Genomic DNA, 9,395 nt, shown 5'->3' with positions numbered 1-9,395 from the left:
GTGTATTGCTTGCTTCTTTGTCAAAAATCAGGTGTCCACCCTGCTTCCATACCCCACAGCCATTCTGTCTCTCAGGAGATCTGCTGTAACCAAGGACACAGGTGAGACCAATGCCACAATAACTACCCCAGCTGGGACACCCAGGGATCCCAGTGTATATAGGACCTATCTGCTCTCCCAGAGCCCCATCTTTGGGTTTGCAACTCTGCCCTGAGCAGATCAGGTGCTTCTGTCCTGCTCCCATACCCCAAAAACTGTGTGTCTTCCAGAAGGTCTTCCATAACCAGGGAAATAGGAGGCCTGCTCTAACCAGGAATACAGGAGCCCCCCCCACCCCCCCCCCCCACACACATACACACAATACAACACTGTCTGCTTCCCAGTAGGCTTACTCTAACCCAGGTCAGAGATCTCTATTTTCCTCTAAGGAGGGACAGGCTCTAGTCAGAGACACCAAGGCTAGTTAACAGGAGAGATAGCCAGGTAGTGAGTGACAATTGAAGAACATAAGCAATAGAAGGCAGTGTAACTTGGCACCATCAGAACCATGTTTTCCCACCACAGAAAGCCCTGGATACCCTAACACACCTGAAAAAGCAAGATTCTGACCTAAAATCACATCTCAAAAAGATGATGGAGGTCTTCAAGGGGGATATAAATAATTCCCTTAAATAAATCCAGGAACAAAACAGGCAAACAGGTAGAAGCCCTTAAAAAGAAAACAAACAAATCTCTTAAAGAAATGTAGGAAAACACAATCAAAGAGGTAAAAGAATTGAACAAAACAGTCAAAGACCAAAAAATGGAAATAAAAACAATAAAAAAAAATCACAAATTAATGCAACCCAAGAAGATGGAAAACCTAAAAAAAGATCAGTAGCTATAAATGCAAGCATGACTGACAGAATACAAGAGACAGAAGATACAATCTCAGGTGTAGAAGATACTGTAAAAGATACTGACACTAAGGTTAAATAAAATATAAAATGAGAAAATCTCTTTGGAAAAATCATCCAGGAAATACAGGACATGATAAAAAGACTAAAGCTAATTATAATAGGAATAGAAAAGACTGAAGATTCCCAGTTCAAAGGAAACATATTTAACAAAATCATAGAAGAAAACTTTCCTAACCTAAAGAAAACGATGACCATAAACATACAAGAAGCCTACAGAACTCCAAATAGATTGGGCCAGAAAAGAAATTCCTCCCATAACATAATAATCAAAACACCAAATGAAACAAGGAAATAATATTAAAAGTGGTAAGGGGAAAGAGGCCAAGTAATATATAAAGGCAGAACTATAAGAATTACACCAGACTTCTCAACAGACACTCAAAAGTCAGAATATCTTGGACAGATGTCATGCAGAGCCTAAAGGACCCAAGTGTCAGCCCAGGCTCCTATAGCAAGCAAAACTATCAATAATCATATATAGAAAACCCAAGATATTCCATGACAACATTAAATTTAAACAATATATTTCTACTAATACAGCCCTACAGAGGATACTAGAAGGAAAACTCCAACACAATGAGGGTAACTAAACCCAAGAAAACATAAGACATTAACCATCCCACAACAAACGTGAAGTAAGAGAATCACAGAAACATAATACCACCTCCAACAACAAAAATAATAGAAACCTACAATCACTCATTTTTAATATCTGTCATCATCAGATGGACACAATTCCCCAATAAAAAGATATAACCTAACACATTGGATAGGTTAGCAGGACCCAAAATTTTGCTGCATACAAGAAACACACCTCAGTGACAAAGACAGACACTACCTGAGATTAAAAGGCTCAAAAAAAGTTTTACAAGCCCTTGGTATCAAGAAACAAACTGCAATAGCCATTCTAATATCTAATGAAATAAACTTTAAATCAAAAGTTATCAAGAGATATGGGGAAGGACACTTCATACTCATCAAAAGAAAAATATACCAACGTGTAATTTCAATTCTCAGCATCTATATACTAAATGCAAGGGTACCCATATTCAAAAAAAACTTTACTAGAGATCAAAGCACACATTGAGCACCACACATTGATAGTGGGACACTTCAACACTCTACTCTGACCAATAGATAGGTCATTGAAACAGAAAATACAGACACAGTGAAACTAACAGAAGTTATGAACCAAATGGATTTAACAGATATCTACAAAACATTTCACTCTAAAACAAAAGAATATACCTTCTTCTCAGAGCCTCATGGTACCTTCTCTAAAATTGACCATATAATTAAAAATAAAACATGCCTCAACACATACAAGATTGAATTAATCTCATGCATTCTATTGGACCACCATGGACGATGGCTGGTCTTCAACAACAACAACTACAACAACCAAAAAGCCAACATACTAATGGTAACTGAACAACTCTTTATTCAATGATAAATTGGCCAGGGGAGAAATAAACAAAGAAATTAAAGACCTTCTAGAATTTAATGAAAATAAAGGCATAGCATACCCAAACTTATAGAACACAAAGCAGTGCTAAGAGGAAAATTTATAGAACTAAGTACCTTCATAAAGAAATTGAAGATATCCTACACTAGCAACTTAACAACACATCTGAAAGCTCTAGAACAAAAATAAGCAAATACACCCAAGGGGGGAAATAATCAAACTCAGGGCTGAAATCAACCAATTAGAAAAAGAGAAAATGATACAAAGAATCAACAAAACCAATAGCTGGTTCTTTGAGAAAAATCAATAAGATAGATAAGCCCTTAGCCAAACTAACTAAAGGGCACAGAGAAAGTATCCAAATTAACAACATCAGAAATGAAAAGGGAGATATAATAACAAAAACTAAGAAAATAAAAAAAAAATTAGATCTTAAAACGAAGGCATATACTCAACAAAACTGGAAAATCTAGATGAAATAGATGAGTTTTCTAGACAGACATCACATACCAAAGATAAATCAAGATCAAGGAAACTATATAAACACTCCCATAACCACTAAGAAAATACAATCAGTCGTTAAAAGTCTCCCAAACAAAAAAAGCAAGGGCCAGAGGGCTTTAGTGCAGAATTCTACCAGACTTTCAAAGTTCAAAGAAGAGCTAATACCAATACTCCTCAAACTAGTGTATAAAATAGAAACAGAAGGAACACTACCTAATTTGTTCTAGGAAGCCACAATATCTCTGATACCTAAACCACACAAAGACACATTCAAAGAAAGAGAACTTCCTATTTTGCGTATGAATATCAATGCAAAATAATAAAATTCTCATAAATAGAACCCAAGAACACACCAAATGGCAATTCATCATTTCCAAGTTGGCTTCATCCCAGAGATACACGGACAGTTCAATATACAAAAATCTATCAATGTTATCTACTATATAAACTAACTCAAAGAAAAAAATTACATGATTATCTTACTAGATGCTAAAAAAGCCTTTCACAAAATCCAACACAGCTTTCTGTTAAAAGTCTTAGGGAGATTAGGAATTTAAGGCACATACCTAAAAATAAAAAATATATAAATATATAGCAAACCAATAGCCAACATCAAGTTAAATGGAATCTTGAAGCAATCCTACCAAAGTCAGGAACAAGACAAGGTTGTCCAGTCTCTCCTTATTTATTCAATATAGTAATAGAAATTCTAGCTAAAACAATCCAGTCTCTCCCTATTTATTCAATATAGTAATGGAAATTTTAGCTAGAAAAAATTATACAACAAATTCTATTCACAGATGGTTTGCTAGTATACATAAGCAACCCCTAAAATTCTACCAGAATACTCTTACAACTGATAACTAACTTCAGCAAAATGCCTGGATATAAAATTATGTATAATATCATATCATCTGCAAATAACAATACATTTGAGAGGGTCAAGCAAGACTGACTTCATGACTGGCTCCAAGATGCCAGTTCAGTAGACTAGCTCTAAGGTTCTCTTTCCCAGAACTTAAGTCTGAGCAAGTCAATTACTAGAAAAACCACAGCCCCTGCAGATAGCCAAACAGAAGCTGCCCTAATCATCTGGCCTGAGGCAAAAACAGTCAGGATGTGTGAGCAACTGTTTCTAGGCTCTTCCTGGAAAGTCCCTGGAGTCCTAGCCAAATCCAGAGTCACTCCTACTCCTGAAAATAGAACCAACCAATTAGGTTAAGTGTCACATACTCCTCCCTGGAATTCACATCTCCTCATCCTGGTGAATGGTACATCCCTACATTCTATACTTCTGCAGAATAAACATTCTTTGCTTATTTTTGCACAGTATTTGAATCTTTGGTATTCACTTCAGCAATTCTTGGACCCTTACACTTTGACTTTTTCCGAAATCAGAGAGACAGTGAAAGCACCCAGCTGACCTCCTCCACAGCTAACTTCCCATAAGGAAGTTCTTTTTCTCCATGCTGTCTCCAAAATCCTGCAAATTCAATGTCCCTCACTTTTACTTCCTATGAGTCTATCTATCCTCCTGACTTCCCCTTACTCTCCCTCATTTGTTTCTATGTTCACTCCTTGTTGACTGATTGCTTACTCCACCTCTTGACCTATGGTTAATTAACTTTATTTAAACCTATTTACAATAAATAAAAAGCTTTTGGATTAAAGATGTGTGTTAGGGCTGAGCCACCCTACAACTAGAAATGTCACAATGCATTGCAGGATGCTTGACCATATTGTGAATTCTAAGATTGCGCCATTTCTAGTTGTGGGGTGGCTCAGAAAAGTGAAATACCCTCCCTGGTAACAACTCACCATGGGAAGTCAATTTACAGCAGGACTAAATGGATCCTTCCCACTATGGTCCAATAGTCCATTTAGGAGAAAGAGATTCAATGGCAGGCAAATGAATCAAAAATAGTCTTCACTCCGTTAGGGAACCCACATGGAAACCAAGCTGCATATCTGCTAAAAATATATATGGGGGCCCTGTATGCAGTTTGATTGGTGGTTCAGTCTCTATAAGTCCCTGTGGATAAAGTGTGGGGAAAGGTGGTACAGGAGAGTGATGGGAATGAGGAAGGTAATTGATGGGGGCATCTCTGGTAGGAGCTGTAGATCAGAATCAGGTTCTGGAGAGTCTATGGGAGGGGACTCTAGCTGAAATTCCTACCAGATGAGGATATGGAGACTGAAGCAGCCACCTCCTGTAGCCAGGTGGGACTTTCAGTGATGCAAGGAGTACAGCAACCCACCCACAAAACATTCAACCCACAATTTGTCCTGCCTACAAAATGTGCAGGGTAAAGAGAGAACAGACATTGATGGAATGGCCAAGCAATCACTGGGTCAACTTGAAACACATCCCTGTAAAATAGCCAATCCCTGACACTATTAATAATACTCTCCTGTGCTTGCAGACCTATCTCCTGGGAGGATTCATCCAACAGCATATGAACATAGATGTAAAGACCCACTGCCAAACATCATGCAGTGCTTGAGGAGTTTTCCTGAAAAGTGGGGGATGGAATTGTGTAAGCTGGAGGGATCAAGGACACAACAAGAAGACTTATACAGTCAACTAACCTGGGCTGTGAGACTTTAATGATGGCCTTTATTTTCTTAGGGGTTATAGGTTTATTTAAGTTGGCTATCTAATCTTGACTTAATTTTGGTAAGGGGTATTCATCAAGAAAATTATCCATTTTTTTTCAGATTTTCCAATTTTGTGGAATATAGTTTTTAAAACTATGACTTAACAATTCTTTGGATTTTATCAGTGTTGGGTACATTTGCCTTTCTATTTCCGACTTTGTTAATTTAAAGATCTTCTCTCCATTCTTTGGATAGTTTAGATAAAGGTTTGTCTATTCTGTTTATTTTCTCAAAGAACCAGCTATTGGTTCCTTATATTCTTTGTATATTTGTCTTTGATTCTCTTTTATTAACTTCTGCCCTTGGTTTGATTATTTCCTGCTGTTTTATCCTCTTGGGTGTACGTATTCATTTTGCTCTAGATCTTTCAGGTGTGTTGCTCAGCTGCTAGTATGCCATTTCTATTGAAATATAGGCACTTAATTCTATGAACTTTTTTGTTAGCACTTTTTTCATTGTGTCTCATAAGTTTGGGTATACTGTGCAATCATTTTCATTGAATTCTAGAAAGTCTTCAATTTCTTCCTTTATTTCTGTCTTAACCAAATACACATTCTGTAGCGAGTTTGCTCCATGAATTTCTACACTTCCTATGATTTCTTTTGGTGTTATCCATGGTGGTCAGATAAGATACAGGAACTTATTTTAATTTTCTTGTATCCATTGAGATTTGTTTGTTGACTAAGTGAATAGTCCGTTTTGGAGAAAGTTCTATCAGATTCTGGGAAGAAGATATATTATTTTCTGTTTGGGTTAAATGTTCTGTATATATTTGTTAGGTCCATTTGGTTCATAACATCTCTTAGAAGACTTTAAAAACAAAATAAAACAAAGAAAAAAAGAAAAGTAAAATGGGAAATAGAAGAGTCTACTTACAACATCAATGAAAGCCATTGTTGTGTGAGGACTGTAATATTTTAACAAGTTTTTAGTGGATAAAAGCTTATTTTAAACCATGAACCTGGATGCTGGTGCTGTGAATTTCTCTAGTATAATTATCTTTGGAACTTAAAAAAAAAAAGATGTATTTTCATTAAATAATTAAGCCTATATAATGACTACTTAATTATCTGCTAATTTTACCAGATTTAACACTTCAAGTTATCTTTAATGTTATTATGTTAAGGATTACATTTACATAAAAATGTTTATCTATGTGTATATATTTTTATGTTGGAGTGTACGGCATACATCTCGAGATGTCTGCAGATGACAGATTCTCTGGAGATGCAGTTATAAGCTATTATGAGTTCCTGGATTAGGAACCAAATTCAAGTCTTATGGAAGATCAATATGCCCTCTTAATCACAGTTGTCTTTTTTAGCTCTTCTTATTTATTTTTATGTTTTTGCTTATTACTTCTTTTTTCAAGGGAGAGCACAAATGCAGTCCCCCACTACCACAAATTATGCAGTCGAGTTTCCTGCATTTGGGGAAATCTCAGGGGTCAGCACACCCGAGTGCAATGGGTGAGCCTCACCCTAGGAAAAACCACCTTCGTGATCATGGTATCTCCCCTGCCAGGTAAGTATGCTTATTACTTTTTATTTTTACTTACATATGTATGTGTGGGTGTGCATGCCATTTATCCTGGTTGCTTTCTGTCACCTTGACACAGCTATATTTACATTGAAAGAAGAAATTCAGTGGAGGAAATGCATCTATTAGATTTTCTATAGGTAGGTTTGCAAGGCATTTTCTTGATTAATTATTACTTATGTGGTAAGAACTGACCAACTGTGGGAGGAGCTACACCTGGGCAAGTAGTCTTGCATTATATAAGAAAGAAGGCTTTGTAAACCATGGGGATCAAGTCAGAAAGCTGCTTTTATCCATTGCTCTGCTTCAGTTCCTGCCTCTAGGTTCCTGTTGGAATTCTTGCACTGACTTCCCTTCATGATTGACTGGAAGCTGTAACATGAAGTAAACCCTTTTTTCCTACGTTGCTTTTGGTCACTTTGTTTTATTATAGCAGCAAATGTACTAATTAGAAAAACCGTTTGACAACTTTTCTGTATTGCACATTATTTTTTCTGTGTTTCTACATGCATATATAAAAATAACTGTGCTGATATTGTGAATACTACATGCTACAGAATTTGGATGACTCTGCGTTTTCTCTTTCAAAGATCTCTACGTTTTGGTCTAGGAGCCATTACCCACAAGAACTTCTCCCTCATCCTATCTAGGCATGTGTAGTGTTTACTGAGAGAATATTGAGAGCAATTTAACCCTAAGACATGATCTTTAATCCTGAAGTAGTCATTCTGGTATTTTGGTCACAGTCTCAGATTTTACCATCATCCTGTTTTTCTGTCTAGGCCTAGATTTTATTTTCCTGAAATATCTTCATGAGACTATTCATTCAGAAACAGTCACCTTCTGGGACAATGTAGAGTGTGGCTTGCATCTGCACAGCCTTGCTGAATCTAGCAATTTTCAGCACCGCCTGCCTCATCCCCCAAGGTGTTCTCTGTTTTTGAATGTACAGTGTCCTCCTCTCTGATGATGTCTTCTGTGACTTCTAGTCCTTCAGTGGTTCTCTTAAATTGATGTTGTCTTAACTTTATGGAACCAATAGGCTGCCATGGATTTCGTTTCTCTGTGCTGAGAATTAGAGGTTGTACCTAAGTCAGCCAAGTTCTGAGATCATACAATGACCCTTTTCATTGCATTTTTCTCATCCATCAATTTATCTATGAAAGCAGAAAACTCATGCATTTCATGTATTTGATTGCTTAATATAAAGTGAGTATAAGCTAATTAGTTATTGCAGGAAGGGAGTGTCCTTTGTCTTTTGTGATAAGAATATACATTAGATATCTGTTTTATATACTATGTTCTGTGTCATGTCAGTGAAGAACTCTGTGTCATATCATGTCTATAACAGATTTAATGCTTAAAAATATTTATGAATAAGTGACTTCACTTTTTTTCATAGTTGCTTTGAGTTTTTCTCAGCTCAGGTACTTTATTTATCATATTGATACATCGCCAAACCATTTTCAGTTAGGGAAGACAGACACATGCACAGAACCATGATCCTAAATGGTCAGTAGATATTATTATGCATCAGGAAATTTATTAATTTGGTATATTGTGTATGCTTAAAATGAAAGAAATGAAAATATTAGTCAATATACTATATGAACTATACCTTATTTCTGCTTCCATCATCTTTTTTATTTTAAATAAATCATTCCTCTCACTGGTACAGAGTTTGTCCCATTTGTCTTTCCCTTTCATACACCTCTGTTCTTGAGGATATAACAGTGCTTTTTAATCCTCTTAGATCAGTTTCTAATGTAACTGTAAATCATTCTTCCCCTTGATAAGTTATTAAAAGGTACACTTATTGAAGATTCTTAGAATTAGAAGTGTAATATCTGAAAAAACAGAAATGGTGGTTGACTTTGGAATACTAAATCAAAGTCATTTTCATTACATGATACTCCTGTTTGCTAGTGTCCTCTTGGTCTGTCAGTGCTACAAACCTTTAGATGATTTTGCTGCTTTAGACTTAGATGTTACTGTTTTGAGTTGTAATAGCTTGCATAGTTGTGCAAAACTACTGTAATTTGAAAGAAATCATTATAAGTTATAGTTTTTTTAAATTATTATGTCATAGGCTGGTATCTTTTAATTTTTAACATCGTTGATTGACTTCTGGTTTGTAGGCATAGTACCTGGATTTCTGCTTCCCTGACAGTTCTAGAATATAAATACCTTAGAGTCTATCATTGAAAAAGCTAAGACACCTCCTTCCTTAAAACACTTTGAAACAACCTGGGGATTTCAATTCACAGTGC

General features: G+C 36.1%; 1 non-coding gene across 1 annotated transcript; it reads right to left on the bottom strand.

Moving 5' to 3' along the window:
- Positions 1-6,954: 6,954 nt before the first annotated feature.
- On the bottom strand, positions 6,955-7,118 carry LOC143439889 (U1 spliceosomal RNA). The gene has a single exon (XR_013107893.1). It is a non-coding gene; the product is annotated as a U1 spliceosomal RNA (small nuclear RNA).
- Between the last annotated feature and the right edge of the window lie 2,277 nt (positions 7,119-9,395).

The sequence above is a fragment of the Arvicanthis niloticus genome, chromosome 27 (genome assembly GCF_011762505.2).
Source record: "Arvicanthis niloticus isolate mArvNil1 chromosome 27, mArvNil1.pat.X, whole genome shotgun sequence".
Taxonomy (NCBI): Eukaryota; Metazoa; Chordata; class Mammalia; order Rodentia; family Muridae; genus Arvicanthis; species Arvicanthis niloticus.
The sequence above is the reverse complement of the archived record's forward strand: the minus strand, read 5'-3'. Positions and strand labels throughout refer to the sequence as shown.